A 16,806-nucleotide genomic window follows, 5' to 3' on the forward strand; every position below is an offset into this window, starting at 1 on the left:
GTGCCTTGACCCTATGCCAAGAGATCCTTCTCATACTGGCTGCAAGGTGAAGTTATGCTCGAGGGACAACCACACAGGGTGAGTTATTTATTCACACCTACTCTGCCTGGTGAGGTTTATGCTACATAAAAACATGGCAGGAAGATGCACCTGTACTGAGGGTAACAGCAGTGGGTCAGTGTCATGTACCTGTGCAAGTATTTGCAGAGCTGACAGGGAACACTTAAGCATGAAGGATGAGAGAATAGAAAGGTAAGAGGAGGATTTCCTCAGACTATAATAACATTTCGGTTTCAGATCTCCTTGATTGTCTCTTGTGACCCTTGGGATGGCTGAGAAATTCTGTGCTGCACCTTGATAGCCCTCACAAATATGGCAACAGCTTCCTAATAACCGGGGCCATCCTTCAAGTTCCTTTCTAAAGTCAGTAGGAATTTGTTCATGGATTCACATTTGGAGCTACTGACAGTTTACAAGTTGATATTTGGCATCCAGACCCTTGATGATAAAAATAATACCAAATCCCGGAGAGGATGATCAACAAGAACTGGGCCTGGGTTTGCTTCTCTTCATGGGCCTTTGTTTTTTACTTCAGGAGATGTCAGATCTCTTACAGAAATCAAAATCAGTAAATCCACTGCAGTTTCACATTCTCATTTTACCAGAAAACAATCATGCCATGAAAAAGCACATCTGACTCCAGACTGACAACACAGGAGGAAAGCCAGAAGTGGGTTGACCCTCAGTTTCTTGCTATTATAATTATTTATTTGCATTATAAGGCCACTGCAAGGTCATGGTGAGCAGAGAACTAAGCAGGGAAAGTCTTGAATATAGAGTAGCAAAGCCTGTCCTTTCCCCAGAATGTGTTGGTAAGACAAATTGCTGTTCTACAGTAATGGATAGCTGAGTATCTGTTTAATTGTGTTTGAATTATATCTGAATAAGATTTAATGAAAATTTCACAAAAACATTGTGTGATCAAAGACCAACTGATTATTAAGAATGTTTATCTATGTGTAGTAACATTTTTAACAACATTCCTAATAGTCCTTTGGTATCTAATTATTGTATAATAACTCTTATTAAATTGAAATGAAATCAGCAGCTGAGACTCACAATTTAAACAAACCCCGATGAAAAAATCAGTCAAATTATTCCCCCTCAAAAAAATAAATTACATGAAATAAAAACTAAACCCAAATAACTTTGAATTAACAGCTATTTACTAAGATTCTGACTGAAATAAAGTGCTCTCAGTTGCTCAATTGTTACAGTTATTTGGGTTCTTTCATGTTGCAGGTGCCTGATTCAGACACCCTTTGGTGTGTTCTGATTGTCAACAAAAGCTGTCTCTGATGGACTATTGGTTAGCAATAAAAATACTAACCAGTTTCTCCAGTGTCACCTGAGGATGGAAAACTCCACAGGTGAAAGGAAGGAGTGTTCAGCAGCCTCAGGAGAAACAGATAATATTATAATATTCTAATCATTATTATAATATTATTTAAAAGACTCAGGAAATCTTTTGTCATCCTTTTTTTTAATCCCACCTGTCTTCTCAACCTTTTCCTGGAGTCCTGTGAAAAAGGGGTGGTCTGACACCTCAGATAACCTCCACCTATTTATATCACAGAATCACAGACTGTTCTGAGCTGGAAGGACCCACAAGGATCATCAAGTCCATCTCTTAAGTCAATGGCCCACACAGGGGATTGAACCCACGACTTTGGCATTATTACAACCAAGTTTTAACCAACCGAGTTAATCTCAGGGTCTGTATGTGGCAGACACTGCCTGGATCACCCACGGAACTCTCCCTAAAGCAATCCTGGAGGGAAAGCGCCCCAGTCTGTACTGGGAGTGGCACCAGTCAGATGCCAGGGCAAGGAACACAGCGCTGTGCTCTGCCCTTGGGCACACCAGCACTCACTCAGCTCTCAGTCAGACACACCAACACCTGAAAACGCGAGCTCACGCCCAGCCGAACCCAGCCCCAAACCGACGGGGCACAGACCCGAGCGGGGCAGGGGCCGGGAGGCTCTCAGGTGAGAAATCGTTCCGCCCAAATGGACCATGAAGGTAAACACCGACTAACGAGAGCGGCACAGATTGGGCCATTAAAGGCAAGGCAGAGATGAATGGAAATGCCTGAGCAGGAACATAAAACAGACCAATTTCTGCCACTAAGTAGGAGTGGGAGTGTAACAGTACTTGTTATAGAGTTGCTGGCAGTGATGTTATTGTTAAGGCTGAAAAAGATGTTTCATTCCAAATCTCTCTTTTCACTTGTAAAACAGGAAGGTTTTGAGCTGGGTCCTTCACTTCAAAGGTAGTCACTGTAACTGCTTAACAAGAGAGAAACATGAGACGGATGAGAAGGAAAAACCGAACGGGTTGGCCAATGTTGTGCAGAATTCAGCCCCAGATGAAGGTGAGATTTCGGTTCCAATGAAGTTCAGAGTTTGTGTCTCTCACAGATTTGCCCCAACACAATAAGCCAGGACAGAAACAAGCAGAGAATAACGCAGTTACAGCTCAGACCAGAGCCAGGAAAACAGACACCGCGTAAGGGAGGCCAGGTGAGATGGTAGCCAATTCCAGACAAAAGGGAAAAGAGAGGAAACTGTAGGAACTGATGTCTGTAATCCGAAGCCTGGGAGTGGAAGACGGTAATTAGAGTAAAGCAGATGTTCAGCTTTAGGAAATAAACATAAACACCTCTACAAACATCCTGGACTCCCAGTTTGGTTGGTTTTTTTTTTTTTTTTGCTTTACACAGAGCTATCCAGAAAAGCAGACTTGAGTGAAAATGGGAAGGGATTTTGTTGGGTTTGAAGAAGCTTAGAGCTGATTTATTATTTTATCTATCAACAAAGAGTTTTGATTCATCAATTCTGTTTGTGAATTCCAAAAAAGGCTAATTCATGGCTTTTTGGTTCCCAAAAATTCCTGACTGCTTCCAATGGGATTCTCAGGCTGAGAGCAATTCTGAGGAAAGAGAGAGAAGAGCTGAGCAGAGGATTTTGAAGTTTGAACATTTGTCTTTGTTATGATCAGAAATGAAACCTGAAATTTTCAATGAAGGAAAATTTGTACAACATGGGAAATAGTTTCGGTGCAAAATTGAAACAATAATTCTAACATGGCCTTTTAGAATTTGACCTTTTTATCTCTTAACAACATTCAAATATAATACAGAATTTGAATATTTGAAATGAAAAGTAATTTCAACATTTGAAATTTCCACTTTTTGCTCTGAAAATGTCAAACTAGGATATTTCAACTTTCTGGGAACTTTTTTCCCTCCCAGTTTCACTGGAAAATGAAAACTTTCAGCTTGGATTCTCATGAATCACAGAACAACTGAGCAGAAAAGGGAAAGCTGATGAACTGCTCCATGATCAAGCAGAGCCATTAATTTTTTATCCCACTACCCAATACCTTTTATATTTGACAGGTTGTGGATACTTTAAAAGTATTTTTGTTGTTCACATGATTATGCAGGTATTTAGGCTGAAAACTGTCACCTGTTTATGGGGGAGAAATAGTGGTGATAACCTTTGCAAATGCTTAGACTAAACCCAAAGGGACTGTGAAGCAAAACTGGAGTGAGAGGAATCAGTTTATCCCACACTCACAGATCCTTTGTCCAGTTCTGCCCTGGAGCTCCAAGGTGCTCCATTTGCTCCTCGATCCAGCCCTGCCTCATGGACAAGTGCTGGCCAATGGTGTGCTCTCAATTCCTCTAAATGTGAGCTAATAATTCTACCCCCATTTACAGATCATTTTGAGATGTCTGAGTGAAGAGAATTACAGAACAACTAAAAGTTATTATGTATCATGCAAGTGTTTGCCCATAAATAATAAATTCCTGAAGCACACACAAGAAGTTCCTGCTGTTATCTGCCTTTATAACAAATTCATAAGCAATAGCATTGTACATGATTTCTCTGCTGTTCCTTTTCCAGTGACAGGTTCCCCTTGAGATCCAAATACACCTCTCTCCTTATCCAGGTTTATGTGGATTTTGTTATTTTTAATATTTCAGGATGGAAACACCCATTTCTGAAAAGTTTAAAGAAAAAATGTGTCATCTTGTTTGTTTCTAATTCTTTACACTATTTTTTCCCTAATGCTGCTTATTTAGAGCTCTTCTGCTGCTTATAATCAAGGGAATTGCCAAAGCTAATCAATACCTCTCCCTGATGCCCCAGGTCTGTCAGGGTTATCACGGTGCAGTTGTCAGGCTCTGGCTGGTGTTTGGTGGTGCTGGGTCTGTGCTGTCAGCCCCAGCAGGAATGGCTGCCTGGGCTGATTTCTCTGTGTCTGTGCATCCTACCAGGGTTTTACACTAGAAATAAATTGTCACAGCGAGAATATTTAAATTCAGGAAACAAAATGTTCCCACTAATTCAATGTAGCCATCTCCTGCCTACTAAAAGTTATGAGTTATGTGTGGAGTAAAAAACCTCTCTGCTGCATGAGATAATGAGAAAACGGGAATTCTTTATTCATTGTACTTGTCCCTCTGCACATAACATTTGTATATCATGCCAGGACTAACCTGTGTCACTGCTCTTATAGCCACAGACCAGGCTAAATGCCTGCCCTTCACTGTTTTTACGTCATGATTCATATACTCTCTCTGCTCTTTCTGACTGCCTGCAATTACTTGTGACAAATGATTCTTCAGTCTACTGTCTGCTTTACCTTTTCAAAATGTTTCCATGGTTCACAGATAAGTCAGCTAGTGTACACTGCACTGTCTGGTGGGAAGTAAATCCCAGGACACACACAGGAACAGGTTCCACACCATTTTACTGGCAGAACTGCAGGCACACCTCGCTCAGCTGCAGCACAGGCACTCGGGACCAGCCTGGTTACAGCCCTGTGGAGATGCCAGAGGAACAGACTGTTCCCTACAGCTGCTCTCTCCTAAGAACAGGAATCCTTGCTTCACGAGGAGCTTGATGTCATCCATAACAAAATATCTGCTAGATATAAAATCACAGTTTTGATATCTGCCATGAAAGAACACCCATCTGAATGCCCCCACTGGCATGATGTTCACACATCTGTATCCAGAGGTGAATGCTGCCCTGACTGAAACCCCTGAAAATCCATTCTGCCTTCAGTTCCAGCAGTACCAGGGAAGCTCCACTGACCTCGGGGATGGAAGTGCCAAGAGACTCAGTCCATTGTCTCCTCCTGGCAGCACAGAGCATGAATGAGCATTCTGGCTGGTGATCCCCACCCTGCAATACACACTCAGATAATGAGTTTCAAGTGTTTATCTGTTCTCTGCCAACACAGTGGATCAAAATATGAGAAGAACACAAACAGTGTTTTCTCATGGAAAATTATCTTCCTCTTGCAAGTGAAGCCTGTCAAGAGTTCCTTCTTGGAACATCTTCCTTTTCTAGTTGATGTACTGATGCTGATTTCATTTTAAACATTTTTATGGCACTGTTGGCCCTTTTATTTATCCTGAGTTGCACTTTCTTATTCCAGAGCTTTTTTTATTTATTAAATAGTGGTGTTTTTTAAATTAAAAACTACTTCAGTGACTGGAACAATACAAGGAGTATTGCAGTGAATAGATTCAGCTGTGAACTGATAAGAGCTTTAACACTGTATTTCCTATTCAAATCATTCTCCTCTTATCCTCTATCAAGGTCTGCTCTGTGTACACCTCACCACAGTGACTTTGCTCAGCAAATCACAGGAACAGGATTCATTCTGCTACGTTGCAAACATTTATTCTGGCCTTTTCCATACTCACTCCTCTGCACTGGCTGAAGTAGAGGTGCTGCCATCACTCAGAGCCTCCTGCCTGGCTCTGTGCTGTGTCCTCCCCTCTAGGGTGTTGGAGTGAAAGGCTGTGACACTGCTGGCTGTGCCCACCTCCAGTATTTCCTGCTCAGGGTGCTCCTTGGCCTGCCCACGCTCGTGCCCATCTGTCTGGGAGGGTCTGTGCCTGCTGCAGAGTGTTCAGGTCTTTGGACAGGCACTCTGGGCTCTCCTGGGCAGGCAGCAAGGGCTGCAGGTGACATCTGTTCTGCAGGACCATCCCTGCACAGCCCCTCCCACCTGAGTGCACCTGTTGTCACCGTGTGCCAAGGAAGGGGAGCAGAGCAGGGAGGGAAGTGGCTGTTCCCAGGCAGCTGTGCCAGCCCCTGGGAGGGTCTGGAAGGGAACAGAAGCTTGAGATCCCATGCTGTCACCACCATACATGGCACTGGAAAGGAACACAATTTTCAGGGCTTCCTCTTGCAAAACAGATTCAAAACACTGCCATCTGTTCATCACTCCCATGACTGTGCAAGGTGAAGGGAAAAAAATGCCTCCTTGGGAAAGCCACCTCCATCTAGCCCAGAGGGAGACACGGGGCAGTGCCACGTGAGGGAAAGACCATTGTCACAGCGGGTCTGATTTGCAGTGCAGACAATCGTTTTCAGTTCTGAAATATTCACTCACTCCCTGGCACTTTAACCAAATAAACTCACTGAACCCCAGTAGGCACAGAGCTCATGGATGTAGCTGGTTCTGGGAGACAGCAAGAGGCCACTGCCAGGCCTCAGAATTACTTATATAGGGGGAAGAAGAGAGACAAACATGAAACACTTAGTGCTGATACGGTACCAGGCGTCTGCCTGGGCACCAGCCCCAGGCACCAGCCAGCCAGCAACTCTGTGCTGTGATTGCTACATATGGTGAAACCTGGGTTGTCCTCCCTTCACTGATTTTTTGGCAAGGTAACAACCAGTGTGGGCAGGTCTTCCCGTGCTCCAGATGCACCTTCAGTTTGCCATTTAGGTGTCCCCTGCAGGGCCACCGAGCTTCACATCCCCACAACAGCACCTCTGGTTGGAGAGACAAAAAAACAGCTTTGGTGGGAAGAAAGCCCAAAGAGAATGCACAGCACAAAACAGGGAAATTAATGTTGTCCTACATGTTTTCTGCTCTGGTATCCCTGCTCCTCTTTGTCCACAGCACACGCCAGCCCAGCCGGTTGCTGCTGCGGTCACAGCTGACTGTGCTGCCTCCACTCAAATCCCAAGCAGGGACAGAGGCTCTGGCATGGCAGATCCACTCAGGACACAGCCCTGCTCACGGTATTTGTTTTTATGGACAGGGACACTGAACCCAGCCACTGAATTGTCAAGTGCCTCTTAGAATGCAAAATGCCACAGTAAGAAAAGAAAGAGAAGCAATTCAGAGAGAAGAAAAGGATGGAAATATCTATCATTCAACACCACTGACAAAAAACAAACCCTGGCAGCAGGCTCCTGTGCACTGCCTTGTTTATGCCAATGCTGGTTGCAGCTCCTGCTCGGATCAGAAGCACAACAAATTGTCTGTTTGCCTGACTCCAGCGGGCTCTGATAGCTACTGACCGTGCTGACAGAGCCCATTGCCCGCATTTGAATGGGAACGATGGATAGGAGGAACAGCCACGCTTGAACACATACAAGATTGTTTTTAGAAATTCAAGACTGTATTTACAAGTTCCAGCTCTTAAGGCCAGGGTATTTTATTTACTTTGCTGGGTTTTTAATAGTGGAAAAGCACAAGAGCAATCCATCTGCCTGAAGTGGAAGCATCTTATAAATAAACAACAATAAAAAACAACACTTGAAATTCATTTCACCCACTACTGTTTTGTCTGAGTTCCCCCCAGAATCTAAATCAACAAGAGATCAGACTGTAGTTTGTGAGTAAATTTCCTTCAACAGAAACAAACAAAAATAGACAAAGATACCCATCCTCCTCATACTTTATGCACAGTAATGCAAGTTATTTTCCACTCCATTTAGACTTTTCACCTTCCTTTCATTTACCCTGTTTTTTACAGTTCAATAAATATTTTTCCAAGCTCCACTTGCCAAACAAAAGAGTTTAGCTTCAGTGTTACTCCTCTGACAAATATCCTTATGGTGTTGCACATGTGAGCCATTGATAAACAAATTAAAATTCTGTCCCAGCTCAGAGCTCAGCTGGCCCATTTCATCCTGCAGTATGGGTTTGTAAAGGTCTGGGTGTCTGTCATCCTCCCCTAACCTTGTCTTTGTCAAAGGGATACAAAAGCCTGCACGCTCGGGGCCTTACGATACTGATTAGTGTGAGTGACAAAGTGGAGTAGCAAGTCCACTCAGCCCTTCATAATAAATCTATCAAAGAGTAATAGAATTCCATCAATTCTGCATCATCCCCGAGGGTCGCTGTGCTGGGATGGAAAGTGTGTTCCGCTGGGATTGTACAACTGTTATTATTCAATTACACTCTTTTCTTCCTAGTTAAAGACCATGATATCATTATCACTTAATGAATACATATAATTGGATCTGGACTCTATGTTTGGCTGATGAATACCACTCACTATTCATTCAGTCTCAGCTCATCTTCTGACCATTTATTATAGACTTTTGGCTGAAAACCATGATGACAAAGGGAATTTGAAATTAGCTGAGAATTCATTCAATGCTCAGTTAGACACAAAGGCAAAATACAATTCTGACGCATAAATGAGGCTGAGACCACACAGAGAAGTTTTGCCTGGAAGTTAATGGCTGTTGATTTCTGCATAAACACACCGAGGTCAGTGCTGAGATATTTTTTAAGACCATCTCAAAACTTTGCAAGCAAGAGATTTCCTCCCTCTCCTCCCCAAACAACAACAACCAAAAAAATTATCTCAAAGGTAAATACTAAATCTTTTTAAGTTGGTACTTTATTTCCCAACTTAGGCAAAATATTAGCTTTAAAGATGTCATCCGAGGCCATTATGAGCTTTAACTCAGCCCTGCTAAGCTAAACACCATTTTATGATTAAATAACATTTAAATCTGACAAAGCAAAAGTGCTTTCTATACAGTATATTTATTACACCTAATCTTGAGACCATCATTAAGTTTCATCAAACAGTGTGCCCCCAAAGGAAACTGGCCCTCCTATTCATATTGTTGGGAGTAAATGTAGCATACCTCCTTTGGATCACTGGTGAACAGGCCACCTCATTAATCCTAGTTAGTGGATGCTGCTGGGCATGTGGAGCAGCCAAATCCAGATGCTACCCACAGAGCCTCTCCAGGCAGTTAGGGAATCACAGAGTACCACCTCAAGCCCTCCATACATCACTTCAAATTAAATTTACATTAAGTGCTACTCCATCAGAGCCGAGAGAAGCTGACATCTTTGGAAAATGCAGATGATAATCCATTAAATCCTATTATATACATGTCTTCTAATTTTACTTAAGCTCATGCATACCAAAGTGTGAGTTTGTGTTAAAAATTAAAGACCCTTTTACTAGAACAAAAGACTTTATGAACTGTTGACTTTGGGAGGGTTTATTACAGGATCAGGCTATTCTGTCAAGACAAGTAGACTTTTTTTTCCCTGTAAAATTTCTGGTTAATCATTTGTTCCTGGGATCTTTTTTCAAATGCACAATGTATCTTTGCTGTTTCCATCCCCAACTCTTTGTTCTCTCAAATAGAAGTGCAGCCTCTTTAACTTAATCAAATGTTATGAATGAAACAGTGGGACACATATTGTCTCCTTTTGCAATTAAGAAAATATTTGCTGGCAGCTTCCAAACTGGCAACAGCAAGAAGATGCTATAAAATCATCACAGTGAAAAAGCTGAGGGTTTAATTGCCCTATTACCACATATGTCAATCCCTTTATATTTTCCTAGTCCTTAGTCACAGTTACTTTTACTTTGATTAGCCTCTTCTAATTTCAGAGCATTGATCTTACTGGTTTTATTTCAAGGTACTCAATTTTTTATATTTAGCCACAGCATTTTATGTGTATGTTTCCATCTGATTTACTTTTCTGCAAGACCTAATCCAAAATTGGAAATACACAGATTTTAGAAAAAGATAATGATTATTTTATCTAATAGGCAGAGATATTATATGAAAACACATCCAGAAATAAAACACACACATAGACATATACAGACACAAATAATTTCAAAGCTGTTTATCAAACCTTTTAAAATTTAATCAGAGGTTGGATTTCAGGATTAGATTGGCTCTACCTTTCAAGCCAGTTCTTTCCAAGAGTTTGGCTGCATGTTTTCTTTACAGAATATTTCTGTAGTGTGTGTGTATATACATGCAGTGGAGATGTGTTGCCTTTCAACCACAGTCAGTCTCTGGCACTTGAAAAGGGGCAGACTGTCATCTGGCAGAAATAAGTGTGGCACCATAAAATTCAAGTGAATTAATAATCTGACTGAAGTTTTTCATTGTAATATTTCTGATTTATGCCAGCTGAGGATGTTTCCCTACATTATTTCCTGGAAATGCAGAACTCACCTAGTTTTACACTATGGGTTGCTCCTTTTTTGTCAGTCCAGGGCGAGCAACACCTTTGTGAGCTGCTCCCACCTCCTGTACAGCTGCAGGTGCTGTGGCAGCAGCACGGTCTGTGTGGCCAGCTCAGCCCAGCTCACTGCAGCTCCAGCACAGCCACACTCTCACTGTGCAGCACTTTTTGAATATTACAAATACAGGCTCCAAACAAGACTCAATAAAATGCCCACACCCTGTGGAGGTGGCACTCAGAGGGGAGGGGGGTGGTTGCTCTCAGGAGCTCTCCAGGCTGCCTGCAGAGTGGGCCAGCACTTGTGCCAAGGCTCCCTTGCCAAGGAGGACCAGTAAAAACTGATGTCACCAATAATTAAAACTGCAGAGTTTAGTTTCGTCTTCTTGCACAGAGATTTATGCTTGTTACTCCCATTAAAACTAGTAGGATCTGCTTCCATAAATTTCCATTCAGCAGGTTTATAACGTTACCCAAATTATTGCTCTATAATATACTTACACCCTATGATTTCAGAAGCTTCCTTTACCTATGAACATCACTAGCTCCAATTTTAATAAATCATTCCCATTAGGAAAATATCATACAGCATCTACCACTTCAATTTTCTTATTTCTTTTTTATGAAAGGGGCATAAGTTGTTATTTGTTTGCATCTGATGGGTCAGATTTTGTTTTCAAAATCACCAGTGACTTGTAACTGAATTGGATGATTAAAAAGCCAAAATTGATCTTAACTATTAGGTCATGCTTGAAAGGAGTTCTGAAAGATGATGCTGAGTACACACACAAAGCAAAATGCTGAATTTCATGTTAAAAATGATGGAGCACAATGTAGGATCATCCTCTTCTTTTAATGTTTTAGACTTGCCTTTTCCAGGGACTACAAAGAAATTAGCCAGGCATGAGGAGAGTAGGAAATGCAATCCTGGCCCCACTGTGGGACTCACAGCCTGACCTCCACCAGAACTGAACAGACATTTAAAGAGATTTCTAGAATCTGATATCTGAAATGTCTTGGGAAAACCATCAGGACTATCAAAAAAAAAAAAGGCATGCATAAAAGAGGAACAAATTTTCCAAGGTATCCATAAGGAATAGTCTACTGAGGGAATGGCAAGTACGACCAAAACTTACCCAATGCTGGTGTCACTCCTGCACCTAAAAGAGAGACTCCAAAGCAAAAATGAAGGCTAAAAGGGTCCCTGGGAAGAGGCAGTCTGGCCACTGATGACAAACATTTCTGGTGTAGCCCTGCTGACAGGTATGAATCCTGCCAGTACATGGAGTTCCCAAAAACCAAAAGAATTTTCAACCTAATCCTTCTACCAAGTGCAGCCATAAACTGAGGGCTCAGCTGAACAACCCCAGGCTGGGTTGGCACAGTTTTCCAGCTGCTTGCAAGAACTCCACTGCCATATTCCCTGTTCACAGTGCATGCAATAAAACATCACATGATTTGGGCTAATTTGGGGCCAAGTAAGGCCCCTCAGTTTCCATTTGCCACAGAGCATGGAACTGCCTCGAGACTGCATCTGGCTCAGGAACAAATTGTGAATGCAGGCACTGGGAGCTCAGGACAGCTTGTGATGGCCAGAGTGGCCTTGCACCACACTCTGTGTCACAGGAAATACCTTTCTGCTCTGTGCTTGCTTAGCACCCAACAGAACAGCTCGTGTTAGAGGCTCTTCTTCATGTCCTTCCAGCTCACCACCAGTTTATACAACTGCCTGCCAGCTCCTTCTCTGTCTGTGACTTGCAAAGGGGGAGCTGATGTTATTATTTACATGCAGCACCACTTGGAGAGGAGGCAGCCAGAGAGGTCCCCAGCACAGCCACGGTGCACACACACAAACAGCAAGAGGCAGCCCTTGCCCCCAATAACTTACAGTCCAAATAAACAAGACAGGCAGGAGGTCAGAGAGGAAACAGAGGCACAAAGAAGTGACGTGATTCGCCTGCAGTCACCTCAGAGATGATTGGCAGAGTCAGGATTAGACTAATAGATCACTGAATCAATCCACTGACTAAACATATTGCTTCCCATTATTTCTTGGGAGGCAAACCAGGAAGAATGATCTCACTCTGCTAAGAGCCATAATAAAAATAACAGCAGTACCAAGGGCAAGTTCGGAGCTTTCTCATGATGTGCTGTGGATCAACTGGTGGAGAGGCTGCTCCCTCCACCACCATGTTTTGAATGGTCTTCACGGCAGGAATGATGGAAGACAGAGGAATGGCTGACAGTACTGAATAAAACTCCATGTAAATTCCCCTTATGAACATCTGATAAGTATTTATATGGGCATAAAGGGTTATTTATTTCCCCGTCCCCATGAATGATTTACATGCTACTCTCCATTTCTATAAGGCACTCGCTCGGGCTGGAGCAGCAATGTACTCTGCCTGGCTCTTTTTCCAAAGAAATGACTGACAAGGAGCTGGAGCCAGGATGCTGGGTGAGGGTGGGAACATTTCCAGTGCTTTTAACTGTCTTTCACAGGAGCCATTTTCCTCCCTCTGTTCCACTTTCAACTTTTTCCCCCCTCCTGTCAATGAGTTTCACCTTCCTCAAAGTCTCTGTAGTCTCCAAACTCTTTTTGTCATTCTGTAGGTAGAATAACCCTTTTTTCACATGACATCTTTTAAGGATGAGATTCAGGAAAGAAATTGCAGAAGTTTAAATTATAATCACTCAGTGAATGCCACTGCAGTGCCTGGGAGGTTCCTCTGGTTCTTTAGCTCTCACTCCCACTCAAGCTGTGCCAGGATCGTTCCAAGGGTTTTCCTACCCAAGGGCCTGGGTTACATTTCTGAGGACTCCGTAATTCCACACCAGTGAAATTACAGTTTACCCTCAGAATTTCAGAATGATTAGCTCTGAACCCAGATCCAGTTTTGTAGTTTATAAAAGGGCAAAATCAAAGTCTGGATCAATTCCTCTTATAGAGTTTATAGTTCAGCCAAATCTTAGTATTTTTCCCTGATCTGGTCTCCTTCTCCCTGTCAAAAGTGTATCCTAATAGTATAAAAGTACCTAAACAGATACAGTGAGAAATATCACAGATTTCTAAATGGGAACTTCCAAGACTCTTGGCCTTCAAATTCCAGAAAGATGAGTGGGAGTTCAGCTTGAGGGAGCACATTTTTTTTCCTGGATGCAGCCAAATGAAGTACTGAATCCCTGACTTCCAGTAATACCAAATACAGTGGATGCAATCCCACTCAGTTTTATTTGACAGCTGGAATGAACACAGTAAATATGTTTACAAAGTGTTGGACAAATATTTATAACATAAATTTCAAAGAAAATCTTTTTAAAGAAATCAGATTTATAAACCTTTGGCTCTACTCTGACCCTTCATATTCAGCCCCCAACACCTTAAGAAAATATGGCTGCATTGTCCTCATTAGGAATGTGATGGGAATCACCCTGAATGGAGTTGGATAATGTTTTCCATTTCTGTAACCATGTTGAAGTATTAATTTACTTTCAGAGCAAGAGAATCACACTTGTAAGATTCATTCAATGACTCAAAAACCCTAAGGAAATTAAAATACAGAGGTATAAATCAGATAGGAATTAGACAGGAATTGTGTACACTACCTGTGTGCCAGCTTTCCATGCTGTGCCACTCAAACTCTTCTCATATCAAAACACCTCAAAAGGCAGATATTTAGAGCCAACTCTGAAGCAAAAACATCAGCACAAATCTGAGGTTGTGCACCACCTGAAACGGGGAAACCAGAGTTAAGCTCCTTCATTGTGCAAACATTTGTACGACTTTCTGTGAAGTCAGAGCAGTCCCAAAAGCTCTTTCTGCTCATCGCAGCCTCTTCCACGCTTTTAAAATCTATTCCACAATCCCAGCTACCTCCACCAAACTGCAATGGATCCCACACAGGAGGAAGCTCTGGGTGGGAGTTTGGAGTGGTGCACAGCAGGTATTAGTCTGTGTTACTGTTGGCAGCTTTGTATCACTGCTGAGGAGGAGAATCTCCCCTCACACCCTTGTGCCTCACACTGTGGCTGCTCGGTCAGAGCTCCACATTTAACCCTCAGAGCAGCTCAGCTCATGGGGGGACACCGGCACTGTATGAACCTGCATGTTCAGCCAGGCTCCATTTGCACCCCCTGCAGCAATGCCTGGCACAGGCTGGGCAAAACCCCTGGAGCAGCCACGGCCGGCTGGCCCCTCATGACCTGCCAGCACCCACCATGGCACCCATCAGCCCTGAGCCCCCTCAGCCTTCCTTCTCCCCTCATGGCACCCACCATGGCACCCACCTCCCCTCAGCCTTTCTCCTACCCTCAGGCACCCAAAATGGCGCCCACCTCTCCTCAGCCCCCTTATGGCAACCACCATGACACCCACCTCCCCTCAGCCTTCCTCCTTCCTCATGGCACCCGCCATGGCACCCATCTCCCCTCAGCCTTCTTTCTCCCCTCATAGCACCCACCATGGCACCCACCTCCCCTCAGCCTTTCTCCTACCCTCCAGCACCCAAAATGGCACCCATCTCCCCTCAGCCCCCTCATGGCACCCTCCATGGCACCCACCTCCCCTGAGTCTTCCTGCTCCTCTCATGACACCCACCATGTCACCCACCTCCCCTCAGCCTTTCTTCTACCCTCCAGCACCCAAAATGGTGCCCACTTCTCCTCAGCCCCCTTATGGCACCCACCATGGCACCCACCTCCCCTCAGCCTTCCTCCTTCCTCATGGCACCCACCATGGCACCCACCTCCCCTCAGCCTTCCTCCTTCCTCATGGCACCCACCATGGCACCCACCTCCACTCAGCCTTCCTCCTTCCTCATGGCACCCACCATGGCACTCACCTCCCCTCAGCCTTTCCCCTACCCTCCAGCACCCAAAATGGCGCCCACCTCCCCTCAGCCCCCTCATGGCACCCACCATGTCACTCACCTCCCCTCAGCCTTCCTGCTCCCCTCCAGCACACAAAATGACGCCCACCTCCCCTCAGCCCCCTCTGCCTTCCTCCTTCCTCATGGCACCCACTATGACACTCACCTCCCCTCAGCCTTTCTCCTACCCTCCAGCACCCAAAATGGCGCCCACCTCCCCTCAGTCCCCTCATGGCACCCACTGTGGCACCCACCTCCCCTCAGTCCCTCCAGGCTGTGCAGAACCATCCTGTTGGTCATGAGGATGGTCGGAGGAGAGTGATGGCAGCCTGAGATCTGCTGCAAGGGACATTCTTCTCCCACCTTTGTGTTTTCTCACCATCATGTTCACCTGCCCTCATGTCCTTCTGCCCTCACACTTTCCCGCCCTCACACTTTCCCGCCCTAATATTTTCCTGCCCTCACGCTTTGCCGCCTTCACACTTTCCCGCCCTCATGTGTTTCCACCCTCACACTTTCCCACCCTCACGTTTTTCTGCCCTCACACTCTCCTGCCCTCACATTTTGAACCCTCACACTTTCCCACTCTCACTTTGCTGCCCTCATGTTTTCTGCCCTCATGTTTTTCTGCCTTCACGTGTTTCTGCCCTCACGCTCTCCTGCCCTCACACTCTCCTGCCCTCACACTTTCCCGCCCTCACCCTTCCTCACCCTCACACAGTGCAATGTCCCCAAGGCGGACATGGCGAAGGGACCCTCCCATGCCATCCCTGCTCTGCCATCCCTGCCCTGAGCCCCGTGCTGGGACAGGGACCATATGGAGCATCCCTGGGAAGGGAGCTGGGCTGCCCGGTGGCTCCTGGGGCAGGCACACCCCTCTGTGCCCACCATGTCCTCAGGGTTCCGTCCCGTTAGATCCAGAGGATCACAGAATCACAGAATGGATTGGGTTGGAAAAGACCTTCAAGATCATCAAGTCCAACCCTTGGTCCAACTCCAGTCCTTTTACCAGATCATGGCACTCAGTGCCACGGCCAAGCTCAGTTTTAAAACCTCCAGGGATGGGGAATCCACCCCCTCTCTGGGCAGCCCATTCCAATCCCTGAGCACTCTCTCTGCAAAGAATTTTTTCTGCTCTCCAACTTAAATTTCCCCTGGCAGAGCTTGAGCCCATCGTGCCCCCTTGTCCTATTGCTGAGTGCCTGGGAGAAGAGACCAACCCCCACCTGGCTGAACTTCCCTTCAGGTAGTTACAGACAGTGACAGACACGCAGCCCACGCTGTGTGATCAGCTGCTCCAGAGCTCCTGCTCTGCATTCCCTGACACAGCAAAGCCATGCAGTTCCATGAGCTTAAAATCACAACATGCCTTGAGCTGGAAGGGACCCACAGGGAGCACCAAGTCCAACTCCCTTCTCCTTTTTCAGCCCAACATTCCCACCCTGTCCCTGTGGTGCCGACCCTGCCAGCCCTGGGATCCTGTGCAGTGTTCTGGGCAGGAACAGCATCCTTTGTGTCACCGCAAAAAGCCACCAGTGGTAATTCCAGCCACGGTAGCAGCGGAATTTTCAAATTAAAACAATCAAGGGGCTGCAAGCGG

Source organism: Pithys albifrons, chromosome 10 (assembly GCF_047495875.1).
Source record: "Pithys albifrons albifrons isolate INPA30051 chromosome 10, PitAlb_v1, whole genome shotgun sequence".
Lineage (NCBI taxonomy): Eukaryota > Metazoa > Chordata > Aves > Passeriformes > Thamnophilidae > Pithys > Pithys albifrons.